General features: G+C 41.5%; 1 pseudogene; it reads right to left on the bottom strand.

Moving 5' to 3' along the window:
* Positions 1–504: 504 nt before the first annotated feature.
* On the bottom strand, positions 505–26,203 carry LOC136510708 (uncharacterized; annotated as a pseudogene).
* Between the last annotated feature and the right edge of the window lie 639 nt (positions 26,204–26,842).

Genomic DNA, 26,842 nt, shown 5'->3' with positions numbered 1-26,842 from the left:
ACCAGAGACTTGGGACATGTCCCTCTCTCGACTGTTTGTAACCCCTACTATGAACTTTTAGTGCTAGTAACATGAGCAGCAACAACGAACTAGACATAGGGATATTCTGCCCGAACCAGTATAAACCTCGTGTCCTCTTAGCACACCATCTAGGCCAGACACATAATATTAGAAATTTACTTATTAGTGGCAACTCGAAACACCAACAGCTTCCTTGGACCCTGTCATGTGGTTGCTGGTGCCAGAGTCCAGTTACCACCGTTGCTCCTGCTCGTTGCCCACACTTCCGAGGTGGACTTGGGCACATGGTTTGTCGAGGTTCACAGCCTTCAGAGCCTTGTCGTGCTCTTCCACTACCATCACCTCTCCCTTCTCCTTGGCCTCAACATTGTGCAGTGCATAGAATGTTGTCATTAGGAGAGTGGCCTCATCATCCTCATCAGCCTTCTTCTCCTGCTTTCGATTTGGGCACTCCTTTGCCCAATGGCCCATCTTCCCACAGCGCTAGTAGGCATTAGGGTCAACCTTCTTCTTCTTCTTCTCCAAAGAAGCCTTGCTGCGGCGCTTGCCATCATCACCGTGGCTAGAGGAGGCTTCCCCGGACTTCTTCCAGGCAGCCCACTCCTGCTCTATCAATAGTAGCTTGCCATTGTCCATCGTTGTTGTGGTCTGCTCCATGTGCTCATCCAATGCCCACAGATGGCCTGTCACATCCTCAATAGTGAGGGTGGACAAATCCAGCATCGTCTCTATGGAGAGAGCGATCTGGATGTACTTCACTAGCATGGAGTGGAGGTACTTGGAGGCCACCTCTTCTTCATCGATGGTGATGTCATGGCTCTTCAGCTTGTTGATGAGCGACTACAGGCGAAGGGAGAAGTCCTCCACTGATTCACCATCCTTGAACTTGAGGTTGGCGTACTCCTATTTCAGCAGCTGGGTCATCACCTTCTTTGCATGGTCGGAGCTGATGTGCATTGCTGCAATGGCCTCCACACCTACTTAGTAGAGTTCTTTGTCCCTAATGGCTCCCTATACTTCGTTGGCATAGCAGCGAGGATAGCCTCCAACGCTGACATGTTGTCTTCTTCGTTGTCGGTGCCCTTATCAATGGCAGTCCAGAGCCATCGGGTTCTGAGCTTGACCTTCATGGTCACCGCCCACTCGGCGTAGTCGATGCGAGTCAGCGTCGGCCAACTAGTGTCGCTGATCTCCCGCACCATGCGCACGACGACCTCCTATCATGGCTGGGCAGCCACAGCAGCGTCGTTGTTGTTGCCCATCTCTGAACCGTCCATCATCGCTAGTGGTTAGTCCAGCGATGGTGTTTGTACGGCTCTGATACCACTGTGTTGGCCCCTAGATCTCCTGCATGGGTGAGCCGACCGCTCACCGTCGTTCCTGACCACACACTACGGCTAGAGGAAGAAGAGGGAGGGAGAATAGAGCGCGCACACACGCAGCACAAAGCACAAGCATTGGCCAGAGCTTTGCAGAGGAGATGATAAAAACTAAACTTGCTCTCTTTACTGAGTTGCAGTGGGAAGCTATATATACAACTCTATCCATCAAATCCTACTACACAGACATGCTAGTCTGTCAAGCTGCTACAGTGACTAGATATGACAGCAGGGCTAACTCTGGTGCCTGCTTCTATTGTGGCTATAGTGTGGTAGGAGAGCCTTTCAACGCCTGCCCCTGCCACAGCTATAGTGCAGTAGCAGGGGAGCCCTTTCGACGTCTGCCCCTACCACGCATACAGAGGAAGAGCAGCAGATAACTTTACAAAGTAGGCTTCCTTTCACTAAGTTCGCTTCAAAATTGCGTCCTAGTCCACCACCCACTACAGATTGATCCCAAGACCATACTAGTGCCTTCTCATAGCTGGCTAATGGTTCAGGCAGAAACCTCAATCGCTGCCCCTTCATAAAAATAGCAGATATTGGGCCACAAGTCCCTGATGTATACAATGCCAGTTTCATCGAAGGTGTCATTGAAGAGTAAGAAGGTGGACCAAAATGTACTAGACCAGATGGGCAAGGTAGAACTAGTGAAGATTGAAGAGGGATCATAAACACTACAATGTTGTAGTCCCTAGCGAGTAGTCTTTCTAGTGTTGATGGGCCCAGAGAAGCTAAGCTCTCACAGCGAAGAATGTTGACTCGGTAACTTCTTTTACGCTTCGACAATGGACCTTTACCAGTTGAATCACCCAGCTTTGTGGCATGAATGTTGTCAAAATAGTGTTTGAGTATGCTTTCCTTGCCTTTAGATACAATAGATGAAGATGGTGATGCATTCACATCTGTGGCATCAAAATCACCCATTTTGTTATCCTGTGGTGATAGCTCATCCATCGGCCCCGTTCGGTTTACCCCATATTCGACTTGTTCGGTTTCTTTTTTTAGCCGGAACCGTGTTTTTCTCTCACAACAATTTAGTCAGAACAGTGTTTGTAACAACCTAGGCGTTTGGCTTCTACAAAATTGCATTTCATTTCATAAACATGCGCATCATCTATCTCATCATGCCATTGTCACTGAAACATGCATATGCAACATTCGCAATTATGTTTGTTTCATACTTGATTTCTTGTGAATGGTAGTAGTGAAACATGTGAATGCAACATGAGTTTCTCATACCTTGAAACATGGCAACATGGTAGGAATGTGGCAAGTTAAAATTGCAACAAAGGCATGAAACATGGAATTGCAACATTTGAGTAAAATTGAAGTGTTTTGTTGCTTCATCACATGTGATCATTAGAAGTCGGTATAGCATTTGTGTAAAGTGGTTGATTATGGTCTAATACACCTTAACTACACTTAGGGTAATTGATGGGACATTATTCATGTGGATCAAAATGACTAAAATGCCCTCTAGTGGAGGTTTGACTTAGAATGACCTTTAAAGTGCCACTATTTGACTGATTCAAAAGACCAACCTAGAGACCTTTCATGGCTGTGCACCCTTTACCAAAGTTGTAGCCAATTTATCAAGGAACAAAAGTTGTTTTATGACCAACTCATGAAAATGTGTGGAACAACCTGAAACATGGCCCACAAGTCAGATTTGGGGTTGAATTCTACACTTAGAATTTTTCTAAGTCCTTGAGATGATTTTCAGTTTCATGTGTCATTGTTTGGAGCCTTGTATCTCCCTAACCAGGCTGAACCAACTCGAGCTCCAATTGACAAAGTTGTTGTACTCACTTAGATCTTCAATTTTGTTAACTATACCCTAAACCAGATCGCCACCATTTGGGAGTTATAGATTGTCAAAAGCACGCTGTCAGTCGTGTCATCGGGCGTCGATTCAGGCCGTTTCAGAAAACCAACAGAGCATGCCATGGCCGACCAGCTCAGGAGCTGATCACCGCATGGCACGCATGCTCTACCAGCACCTCCACGTCGTGTGTCCGTGCTCCAGATGAAAGCCAGCACTTCGTTCACTCGCCTTTCACCTCGCCATTTCACCCCTGCCATCTCCTTCCTCCGCGAGCGCGGCGACCAGGAAGCTATGGTAGCCATCGAGCCAAAATCCCCCTCAACTGAGCGCCTTGGTCCGATTCCTCTGAGCCACAGCACCACCGTGAGCTCCTCCACGTCTGCGACCCCACCGTCATCCCATTTTCGCCACAGGTAGAGCTCACCGCGAAGGCAGCTCCACCGGGTCGCCATGACCACCGCCGGCTAAGCTCGCATGGGGCTGCACCGCTCGAGCCTCTTACCGTCCCCTCTCTCCCTTGCGCTGGGTCTAGTGAGTGATGCTGATGCTTGTAGGGTAGGCCACTAGGGCCGTGACGCCATCACCTCGCCGGAGTCGGCCAAACCATGGCCGTGTGCCGCCATGGCCGTCGCCACTCCCTCTAGCCGCTGCAATTGTTACAATAGATGGTTCCACTAGGTGCGCATGGGTGAGGCGAACATGTTGGCACCGATGGCCTCGCCGGAGCTGTCACCGGCGACGAGCTACGCCGCCGTCCTTTCTTCCTCCCCTATCCATCTCACTGACTTGCGGGACCCATTTGTCAGCCGCCGAGCTGAGGCAGGAGCCTGACCTGGGCCGTGCCATGTCTATACTGCGCTAGCGTGTGCGTCGCGGGCTACCGAGTCTGTCTGGGCCGGCCTAGTAGATCATTAGGGTTTCCATTTTGTTTCGTTTTATTCTTTTTCCCATATTTGTGTACAAATTCAAAAATGTGTATCTCCTAGTTGGTAGATCCAAATGATGTGGTTCTAATTTTATTGAGTTCATGATAATGTCTAGATTATATTAAAAATATAATTTATGCCATGTTCTGTTATGAAAAATGAAGTTGCTAATTATCTCTTTTAATCATGAAGGAAATAAGGGTAATTATATCTTTTTCTATGTAGCTCCAAATGGCATGAAATTTTTATGGTGTACTGCTCATATCATGAATAGCTTGTAGTTAAATTTTCATACATTTGGGACACTATATGTAGGAGTTAGGAAATTCTCTTGTTTGCATGGATGGACCTTGTGTGAATTTTCATAATTTTTCTATAGATCCAGTAAAGGTAAAATTTGGTGAGTGCTATTCTTATGCTAGAATGATGCTAGGGAAAATGTGAAATCTGTTGCTTGACACTTTCCATTAGGGTTTCCTAATTATGCTAGAAATAGCCCTACCATCTGTTATTTTTGATACAGCAAGTTCTGCTTGACCAATTGCTTTGAAATTTTTATGGTAGTCTATGTGAAGCATGAGATAGCTACTGTAATTTTTGTAGATTTTTCTAAATAGTTTTACTATATGTTGCTTTAATCACCTAATTAACTAAATAAATTAGAAAAGGACATTAAATAATTTATTTAGAGGTTGGCACTATACTTTCTGATGTTCCTCTGGTATGTGCAAAAAGTTGGTAAACTTGGTTTGGTCCAATTATGCTTTTGCATCATCACTAAATAATTAATTTAGTAAACCTGTCATTTCTGGATAGATTCTATGTTTACCTTAATTTGATTTGGTTAATGCAAGAATCATGCTTTGATGTTTACAAATGATTTGTAGAGAATTTCATAAGCTTTCCAGAATGTCCTCTTGCAATTCATTTGGAATGGTAGAACTCTTGTTGTGATCGAATTAAAGGACTGCTTGTTTGCATATGAAACTTTAACTGTTGATTTAAGTATGCCTTTACTATTTCCTAAGCTTGTGGTAATGTTCCTAGGTGTTAGGCCTTTAACTAAAGATGAGCACCTTTATCTTAGGTTATGCAAGTTAGGTAAGTAGATCTCGTTCTTCAAGTTAAGTTAGATACATGTTTTAAAGTGATTTGAATAGAGCTATTCTTAATCAGTAAACGAGTGTCCAGTGATGTTTCATTAAACACTTACTGTGATCCATTCATCATGAGCATCATGTCATTCCTTATGCATCCATGATATTTATCTTGTGCATCGGCATGCAATAGGTGTACCGGAAGGTGTGACACTGTTGGAATTCGAGGAACCGAGCGGGGAGCAGCAACAGTCAACATGGAGGTTCAGGAGGTGCAGCCCTCGGGAGAAGTGCCAGACGAGGTCGCCGTTGAGTGCCCGGATCACCGTCCGTGCAACTTTGTGAAAGGCAAGCCCCAGAGCATATTAAACCTCCTAATTTCTGAAATGTAGTTAAAGTATTATTGTCACATATATATATTGTTGCATTAAGTTTAGGTGTTGGATGCAAACACTTGCTGCATTGGTTATCCAATCCTTATCCAGATATTGATACCCTAAATCCTTTGTAGCTCAGGTTCATGTAGTGCTTAGCCCTGCTTAAACACAGTAGAAGTTAGGTGATTTCCTATCACCTATGAGATATAGGGATATACATGTGGCACGGTTGGCTATATTTGCTATCGTGGAAAAGAACCTGTCTTAATTTGAAATGAAGACCGGGCGGAGGCTTGCCGGTTTGTAGTGACTCCGTCTGTGTCGCTTAAGGACTGAATCTTGGAGCCTTTCCTGTTCATGTTGAACGCATGCCTCTCTCATAGTTGGCCATGTCTGAAGACCGACCACGAAGCCGAGTAGCTCACTTCAGGCTAGGAGTCGATAAGTATAAAGTACGCCTCGGAAGGGAGCCGTAGGCGTGAGTCCAAGGGTAGGTGATTTAAAAGTCCTGATCGTCCTGGCAGAAGGGTAATCCCTAAGAGCGCTGGCGCTGATCGAACCCGCGAATTTGGTTCCTGAGTTGTCCCAAAGGTGACCCATGGCTACCCTTGCAAAGTATGCCAGGGTAAGAGTTAGGAATACCCCCTCAGCTGAGTTGTAATTCGATTCGAGTCGCCGTCTCTCCCAGTTAGTGAGAACTTGACGGGCTTATCTCCAAAGTAGATACACTAAATAACATAATGGTTTAGAAATGATGATATGATGATGACAGCCTTATTATACCTACTATGGTTAATATTGTTTGCTACTAATAAGTGAGTGCTCTAGTACAGGTGCAAATCTAGTGGACAGGTAAATGATGATAAACTGGATGCGAAGTTTAAATTGGTTACTATATTCATAAGCTCTTTTATGCAACTATGTCTAGCTAGCCCACCTCATAAGCCTTGCATGACCCTTGGTGTCTTTTATTTCTGGTTTTGATGGGTAAGTCTAGCTGAGTACCTTCTCGTACTCAGGGTTTATCTCCCACCTATTGCAGATGACCAGTTCTACTTTGGTTGCTGCAAGTATTGCCTTCTCCCGGTTGGGGATGAAGACTAGACCGTTGGGCGCGATCTCTCCTAGTTCTCGTACCTAAAGATGCTTTTGTGGGACATGACTAAGAGCTGGCAATGTATTTGAAACTATGAAGTTATGTACTAAACTATGTTGCTTCCGCAAATTTGAACTTGGTTTGTAATATTTTATTTGCACTCTGATGGATGTAATCCGGATGCCACTTGCGAAATGTTGTAATGAATGATGTGTTGTGTTGAATCACTATGGTCTTGGTTTGAATGTCGAGAGTTGGTTGAAATCCTTTGTGATTTCCGAACTACTGGGATTATGGGAGCTTAAGTATAGGAATTTGATCACTTCGGTGATTGTTTTTGTACTTATGTTCTTATGATTTGGTCGGTTCTGTTATAGCTGGTATCAGAGTAAGATTGAACACTAAACATGTCATTTGTGTATTTAAAACAAAAGTATTTGTGAAAATTCTAAATTAAATACTAAGTGTTGCCAGTTGTCATATCCTTTATGCCCAAATAAGGACTCTTAGGTGGCTTATTAAAGTACTAACTTGGGGGTTCCTACTTATTTCTGTTTCGTTGTCCATACAGCGTGCTATTGTATGGATGCCATCCGCTTGGGTGGTAATGTATGGATCAAAATACATCTACGCTCTGGTAAGTGGGAGTTGTGAGAGCATGACCGTCCAACCGTCGGTCTAGGGGAGAGTAGTTGTGGTTGCTCGCATACTTACATGTTCGAACATGTATCTATGAGAGTACTTAAGTGTGGGTATCTCTGTTGGGTAGCTGTGATACTAGAGTATATACATCGGGGGATGTATGTACGAAAGTATTTAGTTTACTACTTACTTTGCATGTCTTTTTGTGAAATTATTGGGCTGAAATGAAATTTTCTGCAGGTACACTAACAACGTATCATTGTAGATCGACTAGCTAGCGTATACGAGAGAACGTATGTATGCCACCATATATTTCGCTAGCCTTTAAATTTTTCTAGGTTTGTGAGGACGTATGGATCGTGCATGCATCATGTTCAAGCATACATAGCATTTTTGCATTACTCCCTCCTTTAAAATTGATGGTCTCAACTAATTAAATTTCGTATCCCTTAAATGATTCTCCCCTTATGTTGCAACTTTTTGCTACAGATGGCGCGCACGAAATGCACTGCTCGCAAGTCCACCGGAGGCAGGGCGCCTCGTCACCGGTTAGCTCTTTGTGAGCCCCGTCCAGAGCCTACTGAGGTGGAAAGGCTGAGGGCAGAGCTAGCCCGGGTGACTGCTGAGAGGAGTGCAGCTTAGCACCATTTGGAGCAAGTAACATAGGAACGGGATCAAGAAACCCTAGAGGTTTAGAGGTTGATAGTTGCTCACCACAACTATGAACGTATGTTGATTCATGTGCTGAACCAATGGAATGAAGCCTGGAACGAAGAGAATGTGTTGAGAGCGCGACAGGTGGAGCTCGAGCAGCAGTTGGCAGCTATCGAAGAGTACAATGACCATCTCCATGAGGAGGTTCACCTGTTACACAATCAGCTTCACCCTCTCCTACCCCCTGATGATGAGAATGACAATGAGGATGAGATGGGCTCTAGTGTCATCATGGCTGAGGATGATGATGACATTGAGATTAATGGACCTGAGGACGTTCCACCTGATGAGGAGGAAGATGAGGAGTTAGAACCTACTAGTGATGAAGATGGAGGAGAGATCTTTGACACTGACTCTGAGGATGATGCGTAGTTTAGCTTACTACTTAGCTAATGCACTAGAGCTAGTCTTTTGTTGATCCTCATGCATGAACGAGTAGCTTGTAATAAGTTAATCATTGGGATGTAATATCAAACCTTAAGTTATCTTTGATGTCAGTTTGGAACCTCTATGGCTTGGATGTAACCTATCAAACATGTTATGCTCCACATATGTGAGCCTTTGATAATTTCTGTCTGTGCGGTCTATCGATCTCATTGTTGGTTAAGTTCATCGCATTAATGTGTCAATCGATGTGCTTGATCAGTTGTGTGATTGTGATGGATGATTGTGCCTCTGTTGATAGCATAAACTCATTTTCTCCATTGGAGTCAGTTTGGCATAATTATACAATTCATCTACAAAATTTCCACATCGTCAGTGCTCATTGGCTATACATTTTGCAGATGGCTTATAATCTTCATCGCGGTCGTAGCCTTGGAGATGAGGAACAACCACCTCCTCCACCGCCCACACCAGCTGAGCTAATGCAGATAGTCGTCGAAAGTCAGTGCATGCTAGCTGAGGCTATGCGCCAACTGGCTAACCGTGATGATTGACATGTCCGCTAGGGACCCGAGCCAAACCAGTATAGCAGCTTTAAGGACTTCATGGACACAAAGCCTCCTATCTTTAGAGAGGCAGAAGAACCATTACAAGCTGATGAATGGTTGAGTATGATAGAGCAAAGGTTTGGATTGCTCTGTTTGACAGAAGGTATGAAGGCCTCGTATGCAGGACACCAGCTCCAAGGCCCTGCAGGCATCTGGTGGACCCATCATAGGACCACCTTCCCTACAAACGTCAAGGTAGTTTGGGACCAGTTCCAAGAAGCTTTCAGGGGACATTTTATCCCTCCTGGTCTCATGGCCATTAAGCATACCGAGTTCATAAAGCTAACTCAAGGCAACAAGAGTCTTAATGAATACCTCCAGGCATTTAACAACCTGGCAAGGTATGCTCCCGAGTTCATTGATACTGACACCAAAAGGATAGCTAGTTTCAAGAGGGGACTTTCCCCTAAACTGATGAAGTCTATGGGCAACTGCAAGTGTGTCACCTTTAATGAGTTTATTAGTGACACCCTGACTCAGGACAATAATGATAAGGTATATGCTACTTCCAAGACCCGTAAAAGAAACTTTGAGGCAGGTGCTTTTTAGTCTAAAGCACCAGTGGTATCCAAAACCCAATATCGTCCACCCAGTGCTAATGTCCGGTACCGCCCACCTCAGAAGAAGAATCAAGCTAAAACTAGTTTTTGCAAGGGGTACATAGTTTCCTTGCCAAAGAATACCTCTAGACAGAGTAGCTCCAATGTGCCACCAGCTAACAGGTCGTGCTAGAACTATAACAGGCCTGGTCACTGGGCTAGTACTTGTCCCTATCCTCCCAAGCAGAATGCTTAGGGAAACATCTATCAGGGGCATGTTCACTACACTACTGTGAAGGAAATTCCTGCTGGTGAAGTGGTCACCGCTGGTAAGTTCCTTGTTAATGATCACCCTGTAGTTGTGCTCTTTGATTCTGGTGCTTCACATTCCTTTGTGAGTTCTACTTTTGCATCTAAGCATAAGATGAATGTGATTACAATTGTCAAGGGTGGTTATTGTATTAGTGCTGCTGGAAATAATATCATGACTAACCAAGTAGTTAAAGATGTAAAGATTGAGATTGGGGATCGAGAGTTTCTTACGGATCTTGTAGTTCTACTGGGGGTAGGAATCGATGTAATCCTAGGGATGAAGTGGATGAGCGGGAATGGAGTGTTGATCGATACATCGACCTGTGTGGTAATGTTGAGGGATCCTGTGGATAAGAAGGGTTTTCTAGTGCAGTTACCTCATGATATCGCTATCCACAATACAGCCAATGCTACCCTAGCCAAAGCCATTGAAGATATATCGGTTGTCTGTGAGTTTCCAGATGTCTTTCCTGATGACTTGCCTAGATTACCTCTAGACCGTGAAGTAGAATTCAAAATAGAACTCATTCTGGGTACGGCTCCTATTTATCGAAGGCCCTATAGAATGCCGCCCAATGAGTTGGCTAAGCTGAAGAGTCAGTTAAATGAGCTATTAAAGAAAGGTTTGATTCGGCCTAGTTCTTCTCCTTGGGGTTGTCCAGCTATCTTTGTGAAGAAGAAGGATGAGTCTATGTGCATGTGCATGGATTATCACCCCCTTAATGCTATTACCATCAAGAACAAATACCCTCTTCCTCGCATCAATATTCTGTTTGATCAACTCTCCAAAGCTAAGGTATTCTCCAAGATCGATTTGAGGTCTGGCTACCATCAGATCAAAATTCATCCTGAAGATATACCTAAGACAGTTTTCTCTACTCGTTATGGCTTGTTCGAATATCTTATCATGTCCTTTGGATTGACAAATGCTCTGGTACACTTTATGTACCTGATGAATTCAGTATTCATGCCAAAATTGGACAAGTTTGTCATCATGTTCATTGATGATATCCTTGTATATTCTCAGAATGTAGAAGAGCATGCTGAACATCTGAGAATTGTGTTAACCCGATTATGTGACAACCAGCTTTATGCTAAGTTCAGCAAGTGCGAATTCTGGTTGAAGAAGATACCTTTTCTAGGTCATGTGTTATCTAGAGATGGAATTTCGGTTGACCCTACTAAGGTACAAGAAGTCCTAGAGTGGAAGGCACGTACTACGGTCATAGAGGTCCGAAGTTTCCTAGGTTTAGCTAGCTATTATCATTGATTCATCCTGGATTTCTCAAAAATCACCAAGCCCATGACTCGACTACTTCAAAAGGATGAGAAGTTTGTGTGGACTCCGAAGTGTGAAGAGGCTTTCCACACTTTGCGGACCTTACTAACCTCTGCTCCTATATTGGCACAACCTGACATCAAGAAGCCTTTTGATGTCTACTATGATGCATGTGGCACCGGTTTGGGGTGTGTTCTTATGCAAGAGGGCCGAGTCATTGCTTATGTTTCGCGCCAGCTTCGAAAGCATGAAATCAATTATCCTACCCCATGACTTAGAGCTAGCTACGGTTGTTCATGCCCTGAAGATTTGGAGACATTACTTACTAGCTAATGTGTGCAACATCTATACTGACCATAAAAGTCTCAAGTACATCTTTACTCAACTCGAGTTGAACATGCGTCAACGACGATGGTTAGAATTGATCAAAGACTACAACCTTCAAGTGCACTACCATCCTGGCAAGGCCAATGTGGTTGCTGATGCCTTAAGCAGAAAGGCCCATTGCAATTCCTTAGTTAGTGAAGACTTTCATCTGGCACACCTCCTTCATCCTGTAGTACTCCACAATATCACTGTGGATTGCTCTCTTAGAAGTCAAATTATCGAATTCCAGAAGACTGATGTGGGTGTGTTTCATATCAAGCGAAAGATGAAAGATCAGGAGACCAAGCACTTTAGGGTCGATGACAAAGGAATTCTCTGGTTTAATGATAGGCTTATAGTAACCAAAGACAAAGAACTTTGAAATCCTAGTAGCAGTAAAATGTATCAAGATCTCAAGCTGTATTATTGGTGGACCAAGATGAAGAAAGAAATCGTAGCCTACATGGCAAGGTACGATAACTGTTGCAGAGTCAAGGCTATTCATATGAGGCCCGGATTATTGCAGCCACTCTCTATTCCTGGCTAGAAGTGGGAAGAAATTGTCATGGATTTCATTATTGGGTTACCCACTACCAAAAAGGGTTGTGATTCCTTCTGGGTTATCGTAGATCATCTAACTAAATCCGCTCACTTTATTCCGGTCAAGTCTACCTATCACCCTCACAATTATGCTAAGATTTATTTTCAACAAGTGGTACGTCTCCATGGTGTACCCAAATCCATTGTTTCAGATAGAGGACCGCAATTCACGGCTCGCTTTTGGGAGTGCTTACATCAGAATCTTGGCACTCATCTAATCTGTAGTTATGTCTATCATCCGCAAACATCAGGACAGACTGAGCGTGTTAATCAAATTCTTGAAGACGTGCTTAGAGCTTGTCTTATCTCTTGCAAAGGCTCTTGGGAGGAATGGTTGCCTCTCGCTGAATTCTCTTATAACAATAGTTATCAAGAGAGTATCAAAATGGCTCCTTTCGAAGCACTTTATGGCCGCAAGTGTAGAACTCCTTTGAACTGGGTGGAACCCGGAGAAAGAAGATTCTATGGTATTGATTTTGTAAAAGAAGCCGAAGAGCAAGTCTGAACTATACAGAAGAATATGACTGCCGCTCAGGCTAGACAAAAGAGCTACGCTGATAAGAGAAGAAAACCTATTGAGTTTGAAGTAGGTGACCATGTTTATCTGAAGGTATCCCCTATGAAAGGAGTAAAATGTTTTGGAATCAAAAGGAAACTTGAGCCTCGATATGTTGGACCTTACCGCATTATCAAGAAAAGTGGAAGAGTAGCCTATAAACTCGATCTACCACGTGAAATGGGAGCTATATTCCCAGTATTCTATGTGTCTTAGCTGAAGAAGTGTCTCCGTATTCTTGAGGAAAGAGTAGCTATGAGGAGAATCAACTTGAAATCTGATCTTTCTTATGAGGAGAAGCCCGTGCAGGTTCTGGATACTCAAGAAAGGGTGACTCATAGGCGAGTAGTTAAGTTATACAACATAGTTTGGAGTAATCATAGTGATTGGGATGCAACATGGGAGCGGGAAGATTATCTAAGAGAAAATTATCCGGCTTTCTATACTAAATGGTACACTTTCCAAATCTTAGGACGAGATTTTTCTAAGGGGGAGGGCTGTAACACCCTAGGTGTTTGGCTTCTACAAAATTGCATTTCATTTCATAAACATGTGCATCATCTATCTCATCATGCCATTGTCACTGAAACATGCATATGCAACATTCGCAATTATGTTTGTTTCATACTTGATTGCTTGTGAATGGTAGTAGTGAAACATGTGAATGCAACATGAGTTTCTCATACCTTGAAACATGGCAACATGGTAGGAATGTGGCAAGTTAAAATTGCAACAAAGGCATGAAACATGTGAAACATGGAATTGCAACATTTGAGTAAAATTGAAGTGTTTTGTTGCTTCATCACATGTGATCATTAGAAGTTGGTATAGCATTTATGTAAAGTGGTTGATTATGGTCTAATACACTTTAACTACACTTAGGGTAATTGATGGGACATTGTTCATGTGGATCAAAATGACTAAAATGCCCTCTAGTGGAGGTTTGACTTAGAATGACCTTTAAAGTGCCACTATTTGACTAATTCAAAAGACCAACCTAGAGACCTTGCATGGCTGTGCACCCTTTACCAAAGTTGTATCCAATTTATCAAGGAACAAAAGTTGTTTTATGACCAACTCATGAAAATGTGTGGAACAGCCTCAAACATGGCCCACAAGTTAGATTTGGGGTTGAATTCTACACTTAGAATTTTTCTAAGTCCTTGAGACGATTTTCAGTTTCATGTGTCATTGTTTGGATCCTTGTATCTCCCTAACCAAGCCGAACCAACTCGAGCTCCAATTGACAAAGTTGTTGTACTCACATAGATCTTCAATTTTGTTAACTATACCCTGAACCAGATCGCCACCGTTTGGGAGTTATAGATCATCAAAAGCACGCTGTCAGTCGTGTCATCGGGCGTTGATTCAGGCCGTTTCAGAAAACCGACAGAGCACGCCGTGGCCGACCGGCTCAGGCACTGATCACCGCATGGCGTGCATGCTCTGCCAGCGCCTCCACGTCGCGTGTCCGTGCTCTAGATGAAAGCTAGCGCTTCGTTCACTCGCCTTTCACCTCGCCATTTCACCCCTGCCATCTCCTTCCTCCGCGAGCGCGGCGACCGAGAAGTTGTGGCAACCGCTGAGCCAAAATCCCCCTCAACTAAGCGCCTTGGTCTGATTCCTCTAAGCCACAGCACCACCGTGAGCTCCTCCATGTCTGCGACCCCACTGTCATCCCATTTTCGCCTCAGGTAGAGCTCACCGCGAAGGCGGCTCCACCGGGTCGCCATGACCGCCGCCGGCCGAGCTCGCATGGGGCTGCGCCGCTCGAGCCTATTACCGTCCCCTCTCTCCCTTGCGCTGGGTCTAGTGAGTGATGCTAATGCTCGTAGGGTAGGCCACTAGGGCCGTGACGCCGTCACCTCGCCGGAGCTGGCCAAACCGTGGCCGTGCGCCGCCATGGCCATCGCCACTCCCTCTAGCCGCTGCAATCATTACAATAGATGGTTCCACTAGGTGCGCACGGGTGAGGCGAACATGTTGGCACCGATGGCCTCGCCAGAGCTGTCACCGGCGACGAGCTACGCCGCCGTCCTTTCTTCCTCCCCTGTCTGTCTCACTAACTCGCGGGACCCATTTGTCAGCCGCCGAGCTGAGGCAGGAGTTTGACCTAGGCCGTGCCATGTTTGGGCTGCGCTAGCGCGTGCGTCGCGGGCTGCCGAGTCTGTCCGGGCCGGCCCAGTAGATCATTAGGGTTTCCATTTTGTTTCGTTTTATTCTTTTTCACAGATTTGTGTACAAATTCAAAAATATGTATCTCCTAGTTGGTAGATCCAAATGATGTGGTTCCAATTTTGTTGAGTTCATGATAATGTCTAGTTTATATTAAAAATATAATTTATGCCATGTTCTATTATGAAAAATGGAGTTGCTAATTATCTCTTTTAATCATGAAGGAAATAAGGGTAATTATATCTTTTTCTATGTAGCTCCAAATGGCATGAAATTTTTATGGTGTACTGCTCATATCATTAATAGCTTGTAGTTAAATTTTCATACATTTTGGACACTGTATGTAGGAGTTAGGAAATTCTCTTGTTTGCATGGATGGACCTTGTGTGAATTTTCATAATTTTTCTATAGATCCAGTAAAGGTAAAATTTGGTGAGTGCTATTCTTATGCTAGAATGATGCTAGGAAAAATATGAAATCTGTTGCTTGACACTTTTCATTAGGGTTTCCTAATTATGCTAGAAATAGCCCTACCATCTATTATTTTTGATACAGCAAGTTCTGCTTGACCAATTGCTTTGAAATTTTTATGGTAGTCTATGTGAAGCATGAGATAGCTACTGTAATTTTTGTAGATTTTTATGAATAGTTTTACTATATGTTGCTTTAATCACCTAATTAACTAAATAAATTAGAAAAGGACATTAACTAATTTATTTAGAGGTTGGCACTATACTTTCTGATGTTCCTCTGGTATGTGCAACAAGTTGGTAAACTTGGTTTGGTCCAATTATGCTTTTGCATCATCACTAAATAATTAATTTAGTAAACCTGTCATTTCTGGACAGATTCTATGTTTACCTTAATTCGATTTGGTTAACGCAAGAATCATGCTTTGATGTTTACAAATGATTTGTAGAGAATTTCATAGGCTTTCCAGAATGTCCTCTTGCAAGTTATTTGGAATGGTAGAACTCTTGTTGTGATCGAATTAAAGGACTGCTTGTTTGCATATGAAACTTTAACTGTTGATTTAAGTATGTCTTTACTATTTCCTAAGCTTGTGGTAATGTTCCTAGGTGTTAGGCCTTTAACTGAAGATGAGCATCTTTATCTTAGATTATGCAAGTTAGGTAAGTAGATCTTGTTCTTCAAGTTAAGTTAGATACATGTTTTAAAGTGATTTGAATAGAGCTATTCTTAATCGGTAAACGAGTGTCCAGTGATGTTTCGTTAAACACTTACTGTGATCCATTCATCATGAGCATCATGTCATTCCTTATGCATCCATGATATTTATCTTGTGCATCGGCATGCAATAGGTGTACCGGAAGGTGTGACACTGTTGGAATTCGAGGAACCGAGCGGGGAGCAGCAACAGTCAACACCGGAGGTTCAGGAGGTGCAGCCCTCGGGAGAAGTGCCACACGAGGTCGCCGTTGAGTGCCCGGATCACCGTCCGTGCAACTTTATGAAAGGCAAGCCCCGGGGCATATTAAGCCTCCTAATTTCCGAAATGCAGTTAAAGTATTATTGTCACATATATATATTGTTGCATTAAGTTTAGGTGTTGGATGCAAACACTTGCTGCATTGGTTATCTAATCCTTGTCCAGATATTGATACCCTGAATCCTATGTGGCTCAGGTTCGTGTAGTGCTTAGCCCTGCTTAAACGCAGTAGAAGTCAGGTGATTTCCTGTCACCTACGAGATATAGGGATATACATGTAGCACGGTTAGCTATATTTGCTATCGTGGAAAAGAACCTGTCTTAATTTGAAATGAAGACCGAGCGGAGGCTTGCCGGTTTATAGTGACTCCGTCTGTGTCGCTTAAGGACTGAATCTTGGAGCCTTTCCTGTTCATATTGAACGCCTGCCTCTCTCTTAGTTGGCCGTGTCTGAAGACCGACCATGAAGCCGAGTAGCTCACCTCAGGTCAGGAGTCGATAAGTATAAAGTACGTCTCGGAAGAGATCCGTAGGCGTGAGTCTAAGGGCAGGTGATTTAAAAGTCCTGATCGTCCTGGCAGAAGGGTAATCCCTGAGAGCGTTGGCGCTGATCGAACCCGCGAATTTGGTTCCTGAGTTATCCCAAAGGTGACCCACGGCTACCCTTGCAAAGTATGCCAGGGTGAGAGTTAGGAATACCCCCTCAGCTGAGTTGTAATTCGATTCGAGTCGCCGTCTCTCCCGGTTAGTGAGAACTTGACGAGCTTATCTCCAAAGTAGATACACTAAATAACATAATAGTTCAGAAACGATGATATAATGATGACAGCCTTATTATACCTGATATGGTTAATATTGTTTGCTCCTAATAAGTGAGTGCTCTAGTACAGGTGCAAATCTAGTGGACAGGTAAATGATGATAAACTTGATGCGAAGTTTAAATTGGTTACTATATTCATAAGCTCTTTTATGCAACTATGTCCAGCTAGCCCACATCATAAGCCTTGCATGACCCTTGGTGTCTTTTATTTCTGGTTTTGACGGGTAAGTCTAGCTGAGTACCTTCTCGTACTCAGGGTTTATCTCCCACCTATTGCAGATGACCAGTTCTACTTTGGTTGCTGCAAGTATTGCCTTCTCCCGGCTGGGGATGAAGACTAGACCGTTGGGTGCGATCTCTCCTAGTTCTCGTACCTGAAGATGCTTTTGTGGGACATGACTTTGAGCTGGCAATGTATTTGAAACTATGAAGTTATATACTAAACTATGTTGCTTCCGCAAATTTGAACTTGATTTGTAATATTTTATTTGCACTCTGATGGATGTAATCCGGATGCCACTTGCGAAATGTTGTAACGAATGATGTGGTGTTGAATCACTACGGTCTTGGTTTGAATGTCGAGAGTTGGTTGAAATCCTTTGTGATTTCCGGACTACCGGGATTATGGGAGCTTAAGTACAGGAATTTGATCACTTCGGTGATTGTTTTTGTACTTACGTTCTTATGATTTGGTCAGTTCTGTTACAGTGTTTTTCAGCCAATTTCAGTCAAAATTCAGCCAGCCGAACAGGGCCATAATAGCATTATCAACACCGTCATTTTCTCTGTTTTCCTTGGTAGAAGTGGTATCTAAATCGTCCTGCATAGAGCTCTCCTGATTATTTGCTTCACTAGTCAGGTCGCTTGTTTCATTTGATGTTCCGCCAGACAACAAACACTCAAGGAAGCATCGAAGGCTAAAAGCATGATTTGCAAATTCCTGCAGCTCACCTTCAAACCGTTTTCCCTCTAAACTGGCTAGATTATTGCATAAATCAGCAATACAAGAATCACCAAGTTTTCCTGCCTCGTATAGTGTTACAGCATGCGACTTTAAACCTGCAACAGGTTAGTGAGGAAGGGTTAGTCCATTATGCCACTTTATAGAAAAGTTTCCTGGAGCTGTGTAAGCATCATTTAAACATAGACAACTATATTAGAAAATTTACGCACATCTCATTGGATATCAGTGATATCGCATAGATTTCTGCTTAAAAACGTAAAATATCTACTAGGCAATTGCAAGGGAATCTAACATGGAGACAGTGAACCCATCATTAAGTATGAAGTTACATTAGCATCCACAATGAAGCCCACATAAGCCATCCCAGAGTGTTTCTTGTGTCCATCAGAATCATTACTAAGCAACTCATGACTAGACTTTTCTGAGGCGATACTCGTACGTGAACTTTCAACTTCATCACTAAGAATATTATTGGACAATGCAGAAGTGCTTGAATCCTTAAGAACAGAGTCGGTATCCAAAAGCTTTACAGCCCATCCTAGTCGACAAGCAAATGATGCAGCTGCCTGGAGCTGATAAAGGTCAGCCTGTAAAGTTGTAGCCAATTCAGCAACCGTAGCATTTTCACTTGATATAACGAATACAGCATATAGTAGCCTGCAGTATAAAAAATCGTACACTGATTTTAACAGCTACAGAAAAATCTAGCAATTGACTACAGCTAAATAGGGAATGTAGTTCATTACAGTTTCACAGAAGACTACTGAAGGAAACTACTCACTCTTCAATTGGATCTTCATAGGACTGATCTTGTTTGAAACAAAACCTTCAAGCCTGGAAACCGAAGCGATGGTATGAATTCAAAACTGAAGCATCCCAAATAGATGGTTGACTAGAAGAAATCAGAGACCTAAGGTGTTTATGGTCGAAATATTCATTTCTAGAGACAGCAGGATAGATTCAAGCTTCTTCCTGACATTTTCTTCAGCAAAAAAAAGGCAACTATGCGGATGAATCTGGGCCCACGAGGCAATGATTTTAAAATGGGCCCAAGTTATGAAATTCTATAGAATTAAACAATGACAAAGCTTGTTGAAGCTGCATACCTCTAAAACGATCATCAGGATAAACAGGGACATCGAAGTATACCATCCCTCTCTTGTAAAGGCCCCGTACAACCTCCGGGTCAAATAGAACATATGAATTGACTTCCTCCTTACATATTTTGTCTATTGCTGATGTCTCATCTTCTGAAAGCTTCTACAGTACAGTAGCGCATCAGTTCCCACTAGTGCAAGGTATTAGTGTATTATTATCTTCCATTGAGAACAAACAATGCATACTTTACATGATAGAAATGGCAGCATTGTATTTTTTTCCCTGTCAAATTGCAATGTCCTTACTCAACAAAAATAAAAACAACATAGATGGATCTAACCTTAAATTCTTCCAATGTGAAGTTGACAAATCGAACGCCCCACCATGGTTCTATTGCTAAATCGGCAGGTTCTGCTGGCAACAACTCTTTCGCAATTGATTTGTTCAGTTTCCACATTATCTTCTGAAATATCCAAAAATGGAAAGGTTATTTTTGTAACAGGAGAAAACATGAAAAGGGTTGTTTTCATTATGCTCTCTTTACTTCCATTCAGGAAACAATAACCTAAGTGCGTCCTTTCCTACATCACAGCAATACTACACATGCATTCCAATGGCAACAACAATGTTAATGAAAGGCCATGGTACAGTTGATAAATACCTTTGATCTGCACTTATTCATGATATCAATAAATTCGTTTCTTCCTACACCAGTAATCCTAAGAGCATCTGCAGCACTGAAGTTTGGAATACTGTCGTATGGTTGCTCTGCCAATATTATAAACCAAGTCAGAACAAAAAAAACTATTGTTTGCAAATTATAGACCACTTTAATTATTCTGAGTCAAACTTATCTAACTTTGGTCAAATTTATATACACCTACATCTACAACATGAAACTAGTTTCCTTAAATTCTCCATGAAATATGTCCCATAGTGCATTTATTTGAACTTGTACATGTTAATATATTAAAAAAAACTTAGTCCAAGTTAAGAAATTTTGCTTACACAAAACTAAAGTGAGCTAAAATTTGGAACTGAGTATTAATACGTTGGATCAAAGAACGGGTGCACAATAATCTCCATCATATAAATGTTTTAAAAGTGAAAAGTACATATTATCAAGCCTAATCAGACTTTTCATGAGCATAAATCAATTACAATAGGACATATGCAAGAAATAAACTTATTAGCAGGTGCAAAGATTATGTAGGTTCTTGAAGAAACGATATTTGCGAGTTATATCATTCCTTTGTTACTTTTTCATGGTGGAAAATATTGAAATAACTTATTAATTAACGTTTTAGGCATGATGACAGGTGAACTAATTAAGTGGAATGCGATGGCAAAAATGTTTTATATAACAATTGGTTACCATTCTTCATAGCTTCGAAAAGGACATCACAGTAATATCTGAAGGGTGATATCCTCATTACTCGGCATATAAAGTCTGCAAGATGGTATGGATATAACTGCACAAATACTGTTCCAAGGCAGTCATGATATAAATGTTTTACATAAAATATCCAAGCCTAAGAATATTAATCAAAAGAAATCGTGTACATGAGCAACCTTCAGTCATAGTATTTAGCATTTTGAAGAAAGAAGTATGGAATCAAGTAGAATAAAATCGTTTTCGTTTATGATCCTTTCTGAGCCTGGCTAGGACCTCTGTCTATTTCAGTATATGTTTGTCAGTTACTGGTAGAACTAGCTTCTAAACAAGATGTCAGCAAAACAGGATACAGCTTTTTCTTTTCTCGCAAGATATCATAAAATTGTTGAGTAATTAAGGAGGAAGGAAAATATGGACAACATACTGCAAGGTTTTTGCGGAGATAGCGCATCAGGTCCTCATAATAGTCCCTTCGTTGCATACTTTTCGGGCAAAACAGGAGCTCCAAGGCAACCTTTTACGTATACAATAATCCACAATCGTGTGGCAATGTTTGTATAATAAACCAGGATATCAAACATGCGGCAACCAAATGAGACGCTGTGAAATCAAAAGGTTGCTCATTATACAATAGGGATGATGGCTTTGAGTTTTGTATTTGAACTATGTTCTCCAACAAATTTGGTATTCATGAGACTGTATGGTATATATATTAACTATGTTTATATTTTCACCATGTCTGATGTCTTTTGCTCTTTTTATGTAAAACCATTACATTTCCAAGCACGCATATGATACTTCTAATTTTCTTCGTATTTTTAACAGATATAAACGGCAACTAGCAGTAACGAATATTTTCTGTTGGCATCAGAATTCAGACAAACACAACTCTTGCCACCCTCATGACCCTAACTAAAAAATAATGAATAAGCCTAAAATGGACACCAATTCATGGAATGAAAGCCCAAATTGGATGAATTGTTATACTGGGGTTAGTTTTTTTTTCTAGCATGCAGGATCATTCAGGATGGATAAATTGATTCTCGGGGTTTGATCTGACGCAGGCACGTACCTGCGGTGCCATTCCTCCTTGGAGACGAGCGCTGCCTGGATGCGCTTGGGGAGGGCTTCCCACGGCGACTCCTCCCTGATGGCCTTCACCATCATCTGCTCGTCCACCGCCGCCGCCATCTGCTGCTGCATTCTCCTCCTCCGCTCTCGACCTACCTGCCTCCCTGAATGTTTTTTTTTCTCGATCGAGCAATGCGAGCGGCGCGGCCGGCTCGGATCCCGCCCAATTCTGATGAGAGAGAGAGAGAGAGAGAGAGGCGGACGCACTCGGTGGGGAGCTGCTGCGAGAACCGCGAAGCCGCGAGTTCCTCCACGACGGAAGGTTTTTATTTGGGACATCAGGACATGCACACGCGTGCTATTAGATTTTGGCATGCATGGTTACGAGGCTATCCATGGTAGGAGTACACACCTTAATACTCCATCTGTCCTAATAATTAAAATACAAATATTCAAACAATTTTAGGATTAAGGTAATAAGATATAGGACTAATTGTACTAGTTAGGCTAAAAATAACTCAAACTTGCTAAGGTTAGCTAGTTATTTGGCTAACAGCTAGTTGAAGATTTGGCTAAAAAATTAGAACATCTATTAGCTCTCCTGTTTAGATATACTAGAGCTAATTTTAGCTAATTTTTAGCTAGCTAGCAATTAGCTCTGGTATCAAATAGACTCTAAATAAAAGAGACTAACAAAAGACTAACATAATTTGCTCCTAACTAATTAGTCAATTACGTTGTTAACTTACTAAATTTATTAGTAATAAACAGTTTGAAAAAGTAGGCGTGCAATGTCATTGATTTTTCAGATATTAATTACATAAGTTATTTGGAGCAAGAAGATGGTGTTTAAAAAGCATGCATATATAGATGGAGTTCAAAGGCAAATATATGTAGACAGAGTTGAACAACATAAGATACCTTATAATTCATGATAAATTTTAAACATTCGATATATTGTATTTTTGGACGAAGAGCCTTTATAATTTAAGATAATTTTTAAACTTTTGATACCTTGCATTTTAGGATCGAGGACGTATGCAAGGAATCATCCAAAACAGTAGTGCATTTCAAATACCTGTGCATGCCGGTATGAAAAAAAAGGGTATGGTTTCATGAATTTCAAATGCTTATGTCATAAACGGTATATCAGGTTTTCACGATAGATTCGTATCCACGCAATCTTACATATTATTATCAGCAAGATAATATCCATATTACCTAAAGTAATTTTTTGTAAGTGGTGTGGACTCCTGAGTGCAAGATTTTGTCCCAGATGATACCAGAAAAAGAAAATCGGATCAGATTGACAATAGCATTGTAACGTGGTACGGGCCACCTGATTTGCAAGTGCGTTTCATTAGGGGTCAGAAAATGTGGAAATCAAAGTGATTTGAGCATCTAATGGGCCACGAGCCCATGATGCACCAGAATTGATGAGATCAGCTCAGCAGCGCTCGGCATCTCCCCTAAAAAGAAAAGAAAAAATAACAGCGAAAAATCTAGCAATTGACTACAGCTAAATAGGGAATGTAGTTCATTACAGTTTCACAGAAGACTACTGAAGGAAACTACTCACTCTTCAATTGGATCTTCATAGGACTGATCTTGTTTGAAACAAAACCTTCAAGCCTGGAAACCGAAGCGATGGTATGAATTCAAAACTGAAGCATCCCAAATAGATGGTTGACTAGAAGAAATCAGAGACCTAAGGTGTTTATGGTCGAAATATTCATTTCTAGAGACAGCAGGATAGATTCAAGCTTCTTCCTGACATTTTCTTCAGCAAAAAAAAGGCAACTATGCGGATGAATCTGGGCCCACGAGGCAATGATTTTAAAATGGGCCCAAGTTATGAAATTCTATAGAATTAAACAATGACAAAGCTTGTTGAAGCTGCATACCTCTAAAACGATCATCAGGATAAACAGGGACATCGAAGTATACCATCCCTCTCTTGTAAAGGCCCCGTACAACCTCCGGGTCAAATAGAACATATGAATTGACTTCCTCCTTACATATTTTGTCTATTGCTGATGTCTCATCTTCTGAAAGCTTCTACAGTACAGTAGCGCATCAGTTCCCACTAGTGCAAGGTATTAGTGTATTATTATCTTCCATTGAGAACAAACAATGCATACTTTACATGATAGAAATGGCAGCATTGTATTTTTTTCCCTGTCAAATTGCAATGTCCTTACTCAACAAAAATAAAAACAACATAGATGGATCTAACCTTAAATTCTTCCAATGTGAAGTTGACAAATCGAACGCCCCACCATGGTTCTATTGCTAAATCGGCAGGTTCTGCTGGCAACAACTCTTTCGCAATTGATTTGTTCAGTTTCCACATTATCTTCTGAAATATCCAAAAATGGAAAGGTTATTTTTGTAACAGGAGAAAACATGAAAAGGGTTGTTTTCATTATGCTCTCTTTACTTCCATTCAGGAAACAATAACCTAAGTGCGTCCTTTCCTACATCACAGCAATACTACACATGCATTCCAATGGCAACAACAATGTTAATGAAAGGCCATGGTACAGTTGATAAATACCTTTGATCTGCACTTATTCATGATATCAATAAATTCGTTTCTTCCTACACCAGTAATCCTAAGAGCATCTGCAGCACTGAAGTTTGGAATACTGTCGTATGGTTGCTCTGCCAATATTATAAACCAAGTCAGAACAAAAAAAACTATTGTTTGCAAATTATAGACCACTTTAATTATTCTGAGTCAAACTTATCTAACTTTGGTCAAATTTATATACACCTACATCTACAACATGAAACTAGTTTCCTTAAATTCTCCATGAAATATGTCCCATAGTGCATTTATTTGAACTTGTACATGTTAATATATTAAAAAAAAACTTAGTCCAAGTTAAGAAATTTTGCTTACACAAAACTAAAGTGAGCTAAAATTTGGAACTGAGTATTAATACGTTGGATCAAAGAACGGGTGCACAATAATCTCCATCATATAAATGTTTTAAAAGTGAAAAGTACATATTATCAAGCCTAATCAGACTTTTCATGAGCATAAATCAATTACAATAGGACATATGCAAGAAATAAAACTTATTAGCAGGTGCAAAGATTATGTAGGTTCTTGAAGAAACGATATTTGCGAGTTATATCATTCCTTTGTTACTTTTTCATGGTGGAAAATATTGAAATAACTTATTAATTAACGTTTTAGGCATGATGACAGGTGAACTAATTAAGTGGAATGCGATGGCAAAAATGTTTTATATAACAATTGGTTACCATTCTTCATAGCTTCGAAAAGGACATCACAGTAATATCTGAAGGGTGATATCCTCATTACTCGGCATATAAAGTCTGCAAGATGGTATGGATATAACTGCAAAAATACTGTTCCAAGGCAGTCATGATATAAATGTTTTACAAAAATATCCAAGCCTAAGAATATTCATAAAAGAATCGTGTTACATGAGCAACCTTCAGTCATAGTATTTAGCATTTTGAAGAAAGAAGTATGGAATCAAGTAGAATAAAATCGTTTTTCGTTTATGATCCTTTCTGAAGCCTGGCTAGGACCTCTGCTATTTCAGTATATGTTTGTCAGTTACTGGTAGAACTAGCTTCTAAACAAGATGTCAGCAAAACAGGATACAGCTTTTTCTTTTCTCCGCAAGATATCATAAAATTGTTGAGTAATTAAGGAGGAAGGAAAATATGGACAACATACTGCAAGGTTTTTGCGGAGATAGCGCATCAGGTCCTCATAATAGTCCCCTTCGTTGCATACTTTTCGGGCAAAACAGGAGCTCCAAGGCAACCTTTTACGTATACAATAATCCACAATCGTGTGGCAATGTTTGTATAATAAACCAGGATATCAAACATGCGGCAACCAAATGAGACGCTGTGAAATCAAAAGGTTGCTCATTATACAATAGGGATGATGGCTTTGAGTTTTGTATTTGAACTATGTTCTCCAACAAATTTGGTATTCATGAGACTGTATGGTATATATATTAACTATGTTTATTCATATTTTCACCATGTCTGATGTCTTTTTGCTCTTTTTATGTAAAACCATTACATTTCCAAGCACGCATATGATACTTCTAATTTTCTTCGTATTTTTAACAGATATAAACGGCAACTAGCAGTAACGAATATTTTCTGTTGGCATCAGAATTCAGACAAACACAACTCTTGCCACCCTCATGACCCTAACTAAAAAATAATGAATAAGCCTAAAATGGACACCAATTCATGGAATGAAAGCCCAAATTGGATGAATTGTTATACTGGGGTTAGTTTCTTTTTTTCTAGCATGCAGGATCATTCAGGATGGATAAATTGATTCTCGGGGTTTGATCTGACGCAGGCACGTACCTGCGGTGCCATTCCTCCTTGGAGACGAGCGCTGCCTGGATGCGCTTGGGGAGGGCTTCCCACGGCGACTCCTCCCTGATGGCCTTCACCATCATCTGCTCGTCCACCGCCGCCGCCATCTGCTGCTGCATTCTCCTCCTCCGCTCTCGACCTACCTGCCTCCCTGAATGTTTTTTTTTTCTCGATCGAGCAATGCGAGCGGCGCGGCCGGCTCGGATCCCGCCCAATTCTGATGAGAGAGAGAGAGAGAGAGAGAGGCGGACGCACTCGGTGGGGAGCTGCTGCGAGAACCGCGAAGCCGCGAGTTCCTCCACGACGGAAGGTTTTTATTTGGGACATCAGGACATGCACACGCGTGCTATTAGATTTTGGCATGCATGGTTACGAGGCTATCCATGGTAGGAGTACACACCTTAATACTCCATCTGTCCTAATAATTAAAATACAAAATATTCAAACAATTTTAGGATTAAGGTAATAAGATATAGGACTAATTGTACTAGTTAGGCTAAAAATTAACTCAAACTTGCTAAGGTTAGCTAGTTATTTGGCTAACAGCTAGTTGAAGATTTGGCTAAAAAATTAGAACATCTATTAGCTCTCCTGTTTAGATATACTAGAGCTAATTTTAGCTAATTTTTAGCTAGCTAGCAATTAGCTCTGGTATCAAATAGACTCTAAATAAAGAGACTAACAAAAGACTAACATAATTTGCTCCTAACTAATTAGTCAATTACGTTGTTAACTTACTAAATTTATTAGTAATAAAC

Source organism: Miscanthus floridulus, chromosome 16, assembly GCF_019320115.1.
Source record: "Miscanthus floridulus cultivar M001 chromosome 16, ASM1932011v1, whole genome shotgun sequence".
Classification (NCBI taxonomy): Eukaryota; Viridiplantae; Streptophyta; class Magnoliopsida; order Poales; family Poaceae; genus Miscanthus; species Miscanthus floridulus.
This window is presented reverse-complemented; position numbering and strand designations above follow the sequence as displayed.